This window comes from Procambarus clarkii, chromosome 43 (genome assembly GCF_040958095.1).
Source record: "Procambarus clarkii isolate CNS0578487 chromosome 43, FALCON_Pclarkii_2.0, whole genome shotgun sequence".
NCBI lineage: Eukaryota > Metazoa > Arthropoda > Malacostraca > Decapoda > Cambaridae > Procambarus > Procambarus clarkii.
This window is the reverse complement of record NC_091192.1, coordinates 295,001-305,147: the sequence shown is the minus strand read 5'-3', so window position 1 is coordinate 305,147 and position 10,147 is coordinate 295,001.

Sequence of the window (10,147 nt, the reverse complement as noted above, 5' to 3'; positions counted from 1 at the left end):
GGAAAGTGTAAGGTGATGAAATTAGGCGAAGGGAGCAGGAGGCTGAACACAAGGTATCATCTGGGAGGGGAAATCCTGCAAGAATCAAATAGAGAGAAGGATCTGGGGGTTGATATCACACCGAACCTGTCCCCAGAGGCCCACATCAAAAGAATATCATCAGCGGCATATGCTAGACTGGCCAACATAAGAACTGCCTTCAGAAACTTGTGTAAGGAATCTTTCAGAACCCTGTATACCACTTATGTAAGACCAATCCTGGAGTATGCAGCTCCAGCCTGGAGTCCATACCTAGTTAAACACAAGAGAAAGTTAGAGAAGATTCAGCGGTATGCCACCAGGCTCGTCCCGGAACTGAGAGGATTGAGCTACGAGGAAAGGCTAAAGGAGCTGAACCTCACATCCCTGGAAAACAGAAGAGTAAGGGGAGACATGATAACCACCTACAAAATTCTCAGGGGAATTGACAGGGTGGACAAAGACAAACCCTTCAGCACGGGTGGGACACGAACAAGGGGACACAGGTGGAAACTTGGTACCCAGATGAGCCACAGAGACGTTAGAAAGAATTTGTTCAGTGTCAGAGTAGTTAATAAATGGAATGCACTAGGAAGTGATGTGGTGGAGGCTGACTCCATACACAGTTTCAAATGTAGATATGATAGAGCCCAGTAGGCTCAGGAATCTGTACACCAGTTGATTGACAGTTGAGAGGCGGGACCAAAGAGCCAAAGCTCAACCCCCGCAAGCACAATTAGGTGAGTACAATTAGATGAGTACACACACACACACACACACACACACACAGAAGAGACAGAAGACACTGGAAGACAGAGACAGAAGACACTGGAAGACAGAGACAGAAGACACTGGAAGACAGAAGAGTAAGGGGAGACATGATCACAACCTACAAAATCCTCAGAGGAATCGACCGGGTAAACAAGGATAAACTATTCAACACTGGTGGGACGCGAACAAGGGGACACAGGTGGAAACTGAGTACCCACATGAGCCACAGAGACGTTAGAAGGAACTTTTTCAGTGTCAGAGTAGTTAACGGATAGAATGCATTAGGCAGTGATGTGGTGGAGGCTGACTCCATACACAGTTTTAAATGTAGATATGATAGAGCCCAGTAGGCTCAGGAATCTGTACACCAGTTGATTGACAGTTGAGAGGCGGGACCAAAGAGCCAAAGCTCAACCCCCGCAAGCACAAATAGGTGAGTACAAATAGGTGAGTACACACACACACACACACACACACACACACACACACACACACACTCTTTGATATTAGGAGTTGATATCACACCAAACCTGTCTCCTGAATCCCACATAAAAAAAATTACGTCTGCGGCATATGCGAGGCTGGCTAACATCAGAACTGCCTTCAGGAACCTGTGTAAGGAATCATTCAGAATCTTGTATACCACATATGTAAGATCAATCCTGGAGTATGTGGCCCCAGCATGGAGCCCGTACCTCGTGAAGCACAAGACGAAGCTGGAAAAAGTTCAGAGGTATGCCACTAGACTAGTCCCAGAACTAAGAGGCATGAGTTACGAGGAAAGGCTGCGAGAAATGCACCTCACGACATTGGGAGACAGAAGAATAAGGGGAGACATGATCACTACCAACAAAATCCACAGGGTTATTGACAGGATAGATTAGGATAAACTGTTTAACACGGGCGGTACGCGAACAAGAGGACACAGGTGGAGACTGATTCCCCAAATGAGCCACAGGGACGTTAGAAAGAACTTTTTCAGTGTCAGAGTTATTAACAAATGGAATGCATTAGGCAGTGATGTGGTGGAGGCTGACTCCATACACAGTTTTAAATGTAGATATGATAGAGCCCAAAAGGCTCAGGAACCTGTACACCAGTTGATTGACAGTTGAGAGGCGGGACCAAAGAGCCAAAGCTCAACCCCTGCAAGCACAAATAGGTGAGTACACTGGACAGCACGCTGGACGCGTGATCCTGTGGTCGCGGGTTCGATTCCCGACGCCGGCCAGAAACAATGGACAGAGTTTCTTTCACCCTTGTAACACCTCCCTATTGTAACACCACCCTACAATGCACCACTATAATGGAACACCACTATAATGGAACACTAAACTATCCTGAGTAACACTTCCTCATCGGTTGCACTTGATAACACTGTTATGAGCTGACATATGATGGTTACACCGGAACCAAAGGTACACTGCCAATAAGGAAATGCTAACACAGAGATTAAATACGCTGCCACCATCTGCCTTTGACCATTGAAACTATATCAAGCAACGAGGCAAGAAACATTGCTTGACTTGGAGAGTACTTTCTATGACTGTCATTAATTTTGAAAACGGTTGTCAGCCACTATATCCAAAAGGCTAAGAGGATTCAACAATTGACACAGACGGGAAATTTAACGAGTTTATTGAGACCAAAATTATGTCAATCACTACTTATACATGCTACACTAACACTGGCAAAAAGTTAAGAAATTTGGACATGGAACAAAAACTCAGAGATCACACACATTACCTTAAGCTATCTCTCTCCCGGGCTGAGATGTTCTTCACAGCCCCGCTTTCGATCCCGGTGTACCGCCCTCTGCTCCTCCTATGTTCCTACAGGCCCTCTATATACAACCCCCCACAGGGGGGAGGGGGAGATCTGCTGTTGCTACCCACCAAAAGTGTACAAACACTCAAGAAATATTTCAATAAGCTTGTTTGACATTCACCATACACTCTTCAAGAGAGGAGTTATTAATTACGTGTGTGACTGACCTCTGACCTGGCCAAAAGGGGGAGATCCAGGGATGTTTACACATAAGAATCTGGAGTTTAATTTCCTTGCATGAAATATTACATACTTGAAACTATGCTGACTAAGACTAACCCAGGAATTTTTAATCAATATACAAGATAAACCGGAGGTCATCTGGGCTGACCTCTTGGAGAAGGCTTCCCTGGGTGTGAACTCTAAGGGGGGGGAGGTCCAGGGTGTTACACCCTGATGCACCTGTTACCTAGCAGTAAATAGGTACCTGGGAGTTAGTCAGATGTCACGAGCTGCTTCCTGGTGTGTGTGTGTGTGTGATATGGGGAAAAAATAGTAGTTAGTAACAGTTGATTAACAGTTGAGAGGCAGGCCAAAAGAGCAGAGCTCAACCCCCGCAAGCACAACTAGGTGAATACACACTCGCACACACACACACACAGTCCAGCACGATGACACCCACACACACACACACACACACACACACACACACACACCCACACACACACACCCACACACACACACACACCCACACACACACACACACCCACACACACACCCACACACACACACACCCACACACACACACACACACACACACACCCACACACCCACACACCCACACACACACAGCCGAGCTCAACCCCCGCAAGCACAATTAGGTGAATACAATTAGGTGAGTACACACATAATGAAACTAGGTGGAGAGACACAGGATACAAAATGGTAAACGAAGTCCTCCGCGAAAGGGACAGAGAGAAAGATCTTATAGTTGATATCACGCCGAACCTGTCTCCTGAAGCCCACATTAAGAGAATGTCATCAGCGGCGTATGCGAGGCTGGCTGACATCAGAACTGTATTAAGAAACTTGTGGAAGGAATCATTTAGAACTTTGAATACAAAATATGTCAGATTAATACTGAAGTATGCGGCTCCAGCATGGAGTCCTACTTTGTCAAGCACAAGACGAAGCTGGAGAAGGTTCAAAAGTATGCCACTAGACTAGTCCCAGAATTAAGAGGTGTGAGTTAAAAGAAAGGCGGCGTAAATTGCAAATCACATCGCTCGAAGACAGAAGAGTTCGGGGAGACATGATTACCACATACAAAATTCTCAGGGTATCTAAGCAAACCGTCCTCCTAACAGAGATTCACATTTTGGCGCATATTGTACATAAGGCCAAAATTCGTCGTACAAGAAAATGGTAGCGGCTCGCGGAATTGACATACTGTTCCGTTTTTTGTTTTGGGTCCGCAGGTAAGTTCGGATAAGGGCGCTTTAGTACGACATTTTCGTGCCGTTGAAAACATTAGGAGGACGGGTTGTGATAAGGAAAGATTATTTAGTCCGGGTGGTACTCGCACAAGGGTACCCAAATGAGCCTTTACCGTGCGATGATTTCAGGGCTCACCGTTCCCGCGGCCCGGTCCTTGACCTGGCTGCTGGACTAGTCTAAAAGGCTGTTGGACGCGGCTGCTCGCAGCCTGACGTATGAATCACAGCCTGGTTGATCAGGTATCCGTTGGAGGTGCTTATCAAGTTCTCTCTTGAACACTGTGAGGGGTCTGCCAGTTATGCCCCTTGTGTAGTGGAAGCGTGTTGAACAGTCTCGGGCCTCTGATGTTGATAGTTCTCTCTCAGAGTACCTATTGCACCTTTGCTTTTCAACGGAGGTATTCTGCAGATCCTGCCAGCCACAGAGACATTAGAAAGAACTTTTTCATTGTCATGGTAATTAATAAATGGAATATACTAGGTAGTGATGTGGTGGAAGCAGACTTCATACACAGTTTCAAATGTAAATATGATAGAGCCCAGTAGGCTTAGAAACCTGTACACCAGTAGATTGACATTTGAGTGGCGGGACCAAAGAGCCGAAGCTCTTAGCTCCCACAAGCTCCCATAAGCCCAACACACACAAAATGCACGGAAAGAAAACGTTGTGGAGGCCACTTCCATCCACAATTTTAAGGCCAGATTCGACAAAAACACTGAACGTCAAAATAGTTAATTTATAACACGAGAGGTTCAACACGGGTAACAGGCAGGGCATAACGTGCCCCTCACATCCCCTTGGACAATTATAGATAAGCTCTCTCGCGTATCAAGTATTTTATACATTCCAATGTGTATTTTAGTGATTGTTAAGATGTTATTAACATTAAGATATTTTAATTTAATTCGTCATAAAAGCTGACCAGTTTTCCCTATATATGTATGTCATTTGTGGGCAGAGTGTAAGCCATGGAGGCTGCCGAAGTGAGCGAGCGCGGAGAGCTGCGCTGGACGCCGTGGAAGAATGTGCTTGGGAGAGTCCCTTGAAGCAGGCACAGGTCCACTTGCAGTCGTGCTCAAGTGCTGGCATGCAGGCAACTTGCTTCCCAAGTCTCTTGCATGTTGTCCCTTAAGGTGAGAGTTGGTGCGTGCGGTGAGCGGGGCGGGAGAGGGAAAGGCAGCAGGGAAAGTGTTTGCCATGATAACAGTGACAAAAAAGTGTCCTATCACAGTCTTCCTGCAGTGTGGAAACAATGCTATGCACTTGTTATGGTCGTTCAACCGCTGTTGCCCTGCATTCATACTTTTCATAGAGTTTCATTATAATCTTTATTCTGGATGATAATTTCATCTGCCGTGTTCAGATGTTATGGACCAAGGTTGATGTTTTCATGTCACTTGCTAATTATTTCTCGTCAGCGGTTAATTAATTCTGAATTGTGAGTTAGCGTAAGTGTCGTTGATTAAGAGTAGTTATTTAGTATGAGAATGAGTGTATGGTGAACGAAGGTTATGGGAAGCGAGCGGTGACAAAGGTGGCCGCTTGAGCTCAAGGTGAACGGGTCCCGCCACTGTGGTTGCCACACGCCACCTTTTAATATCAGTGGATGATGCGGCGCCGACCTGGGGTACCACCGCCACTGTTATGCATCAACCACAGATGTTCACATGATAACGTCCCACCTCCGTGTCTTCTTTCCAGCACTACCTACGCTGAAACAGTTGGGTCTTCCCTGCTGGTCTAAAACACTCTTACTAGGCACATTAATGTTTTTGTTTGGGAAAGATTAACATGACGAGGGAGTCGGGAGGGAAGGAGGGCGAAAAAGGGCTTAACTAAATAATTCACACAGACTGTGTTATAATTGTCACAGTGGCAGCAAGCGATCACCATTATTGAACTTTGATGTTTGCTGAGGAGGGCGTGCAGGGCGGTCATTCACAGCGCCTCGCTTGGTGGTGTAGCTGCTGCTGCTGCTGCCGCCCCACCACCGCCGCCACCACCATCTCCACCGCCGCCACTGCTGCTGCTGTTGCCGGCGCTGGGATATTCTGTGGAGTTGTGCTTCACAACTCAACCTCTCCACTATTCCCAGGATGTGCTCGTGGAAGATTCGTGTCGCTTCATACTATGAATAAACTCTTCAGGATTTAATTTGAGTATGAAATCTAATAATTTTTGTCTTCAATTATTTGCTAATTTGTTGAAAACAAAATTTTTAGTGCACACACACTGGAATATTTATGACCCACATGTAGTGGCTGTTTTACCCCAATACCATATTACTGAAGCATTAAAAAAAGCCGAAGCTGAAGATGACGTATATTGGTAGGGAGGTGTCAGTCATATCTCACGTGCTGCCTTGAACCCGTACACCGTGGCGGAGGGTAATGGTGTACCAGCAGACACAAGGCTGCACTTACTGACATGATGGTGACACCAGACCTCCATGTGTCTGCATCACACCTCAAATGTAACATACATATCAACGGACATATAAAGAAGAATTCATTATATTTTGAGTACATCTTAAAGTAATATATTGATTACAGAGAATTTGCAACATATACACGCTAGATCCATCTTAAAACATTTGACATACATTAGAGCAACGTTGGAACATATACACACTAGAGCAGCCTTGGAAGATATACACACTAGAGCAACGTTGGAACATATACACACTAGAGCAGCCTTGGAAGATATACACACTAGAGCAACGTTGGAACATATACACACTAGAGCAGCCTTTGAAGATATACACACTAGAGCAACCTTGGAACATATCCACAAAGAATAGAAGACATGATCACCACATAGAAAATTCTCAGGGAAATTGACAGGATAGATAAGGACAGATTATATAACACGGGTATTACTCGCACAAGGGGACACAGGTGGAAACTTGAGTACCCAAATGAACCATTTTCAGTGTCAGAGTAGTTAACAGATAGATTGCATTAGGAAGTGATGTGATGGAGGCTGACTCCATACACAGTTTCAAATGTAGATATGATAGAGCCCAGTAGGTATCAATTGGAGCCAATTGAAATGTGGGGGCCCAAGAACCGAAGCTCAACCCCCACGAGCACAACTATGTGAGTACACAAGAGTAACATTGAAACATACACACTTGAGCAACCTTAAAACATTATATACACACTTGAGCAACCTTAAAACATTATACACACACTTGAGCAACCTTAAAACATTGTATACACACTTGAGCAACCTTAAAACATTATATACGCACTTGAGCAACCTTAAAACATTATATACACACTTGAGCAACCTTAAAACATTATATACACACCTGAGCAACCTTAAAACATTATATACACACTTGAGCAACCTTAAAACATTATACACACACTTGAGCAACCTTAAAACATTATACACACACTTGAGCAACCTTAAAACATTGTATACACACTTGAGCAACCTTAAAACATTATATACACACTTGAGCAACCTTAAAACATTATATACACACCTGAGCAACCTTAAAACATTATATACACACTTGAGCAACCTTAAAACATTATACACACACTTGAGCAACCTTAAAACATTATACACACACTTGAGCAACCTTAAAACATTATACACGCACTTGAGCAGCCTTAAAACATTATATACACACTCGAGCAACCTTAAAACATTATATACACACCTGAGCAACCTTAAAACATTATATACACACCTGAGCAACCTTAAAACATTATATACACACTTGAGCAACCTTAAAACATTATATACACACCTGAGCAACCTTAAAACATTATATACACACTTGAGCAACCTTAAAACATTATATACACACCTGAGCAACCTTAAAACATTATATACACACTTGAGCAACCTTAAAACATTATACACACACTTGAGCAACCTTAAAACATTATACACGCACTTGAGCAGCCTTAAAACATTATATACACACTTGAGCAACCTTAAAACATTATACACACACTTGAGCAACCTTAAAACATTATACACGCACTTGAGCAGCCTTAAAACATTATACACACACTTGAGCAACCTTAAAACATTATACACACACTTGAGCAACCTTAAAACATTATACACACACTTGAGCAACCTTAAAACATTATATACACACTTGAGCAACCTTAAAACATTATACACACACTTGAGCAACCTTAAAACATTATACACACACTTGAGCAACCTTAAAACATTATACACACACTTGAGCAACCTTAAAACATTATACACACACTTGAGCAACCTTAAAACATTATACACACACTTGAGCAACCGTGAGACGTATACAGTAGAGAGAGCACCAAGGGTACACTCCCAGGTAGGTGTATGCATCATTATTATTATTATTATTATTATTATTATTATTATTATTATTATTATTATTATTATTATTATTATTATTTTATAAATTAAGCTCAATTTATTGTAAATTAAGTACATTTTTATGAAAGAATACAATTTATTATAGAGTAAAAATGCAGTTTATTCTAGAGTAAATGTAAAATTTAATATAACAATTTTGATTCGTTTGTTTTGAATTAGGTATTTAGACCTTAACATTTGTAATAGAGTTGCCCGAAACGCTGCGCGTACTAGTGGCTTTACAAGACTGTAATTACCATATTATGTATCCTCACATTCCCAATGTACATTCTTGTATATGCATAAATAAATAAATAAATAAATAAGTTACAGTATCTTTGACTTTATGATTTCGACACTTTCCATCACACAGTGACGCAGGGTGTGCGAAGAGTCCTACGGATAGAATAGTCTACATTTGCTCAGGTCTACATCAGCAGCTGATGCACAGTTCCAGATATACTTATGATAGACCCTAGCTTAGCCGTAAAAATATATTCAGTTACCTTAGTCTTTATGTCACAATCTTGGTCATGTAACTAGACTGTCGTCAGTATAAAGTGAGGTTCAGATTTCTCAGTGCTGTGGCAGGGTTTCTTCCCAGCTATTGGGCGAATCTGTCTAGCATATATTTGATCTTTTGTTGAGTAATTGTCTAGATTTTAATTTTATTAGTTGATTATGCACCTCATACCCATCCCGTGGGCGGTAACTGACTTCATGCCCATCCCGGAGGCGGTAGTTGACATCATGCCCATCCCGTGGACGGTATTTGAGATCATGCCCATCCCGTGGGCGGTAGTTGACATCATGCCCTTCCCGTGGGCGGTAGCTGACATCATGCCCATCCCGTGGGCGGTAGTTGACATCATGCCCATCCCGTGGGCGGCAGCTGACATCATGCCCATCCCGTGGGCGGTAGTTGACATCATGCCCATCCCGTGGGCGGTAGTTGACATCATGCCCATCCCGTGGACGGTAGTTGACATCATGCCCATCCCGTGGGCGGTAGTTGATCCCACATCCGGGGTCAAAATAAGGGTCCGTCTTCTCCCTCTTCCAATTCAAGGCTCACTAGTTCACTTGTAGCGTGTTGTATTCCAATATTTAATTGTATTCTTCTATTTCTAACAGTTCAACCGTCTAACAGTTCACAGCTCAATTCTACACTGTGTTAGGTTCGATTCCCTTAACTACTATTTTGTGTTAGAGAGGTCTTTGTTGCGTCTAAATATTGCTCCGTGTTAGGACTTTGTTGCACCTAAACATCGAAATTGAAATACCTTTATTGAGGTATAAATACACACAAAGGTATGAGGTAGCTCAAGCTATTCTCACCCCGTTCAGTACAACGTGGTCATATATATATATATATATATATATATATATATATATATATATATATATATATATATATATATATATATATATGCATAATATGTATAAATATAGACACGTCACAAACAATAATATTACCGAACATTCTGAGTGATAAAAATATACATTATCCTGTGTTAGAGAGTTCTTTGTTGTACTGAAACCTTATAATACCATTGTGATATAAAGAATAACTCGTGGTTTGGTTTGAAGAATATGAATGTTGACGCATTGTGACGTTGTATAATTATAATTAACCTTAAAATGCGATTAGCTTGTATGATTATATAACATTTAGAAGGAATATGAGGACAGACAAGGAGCTGGGATATGAGGACACGCTGGG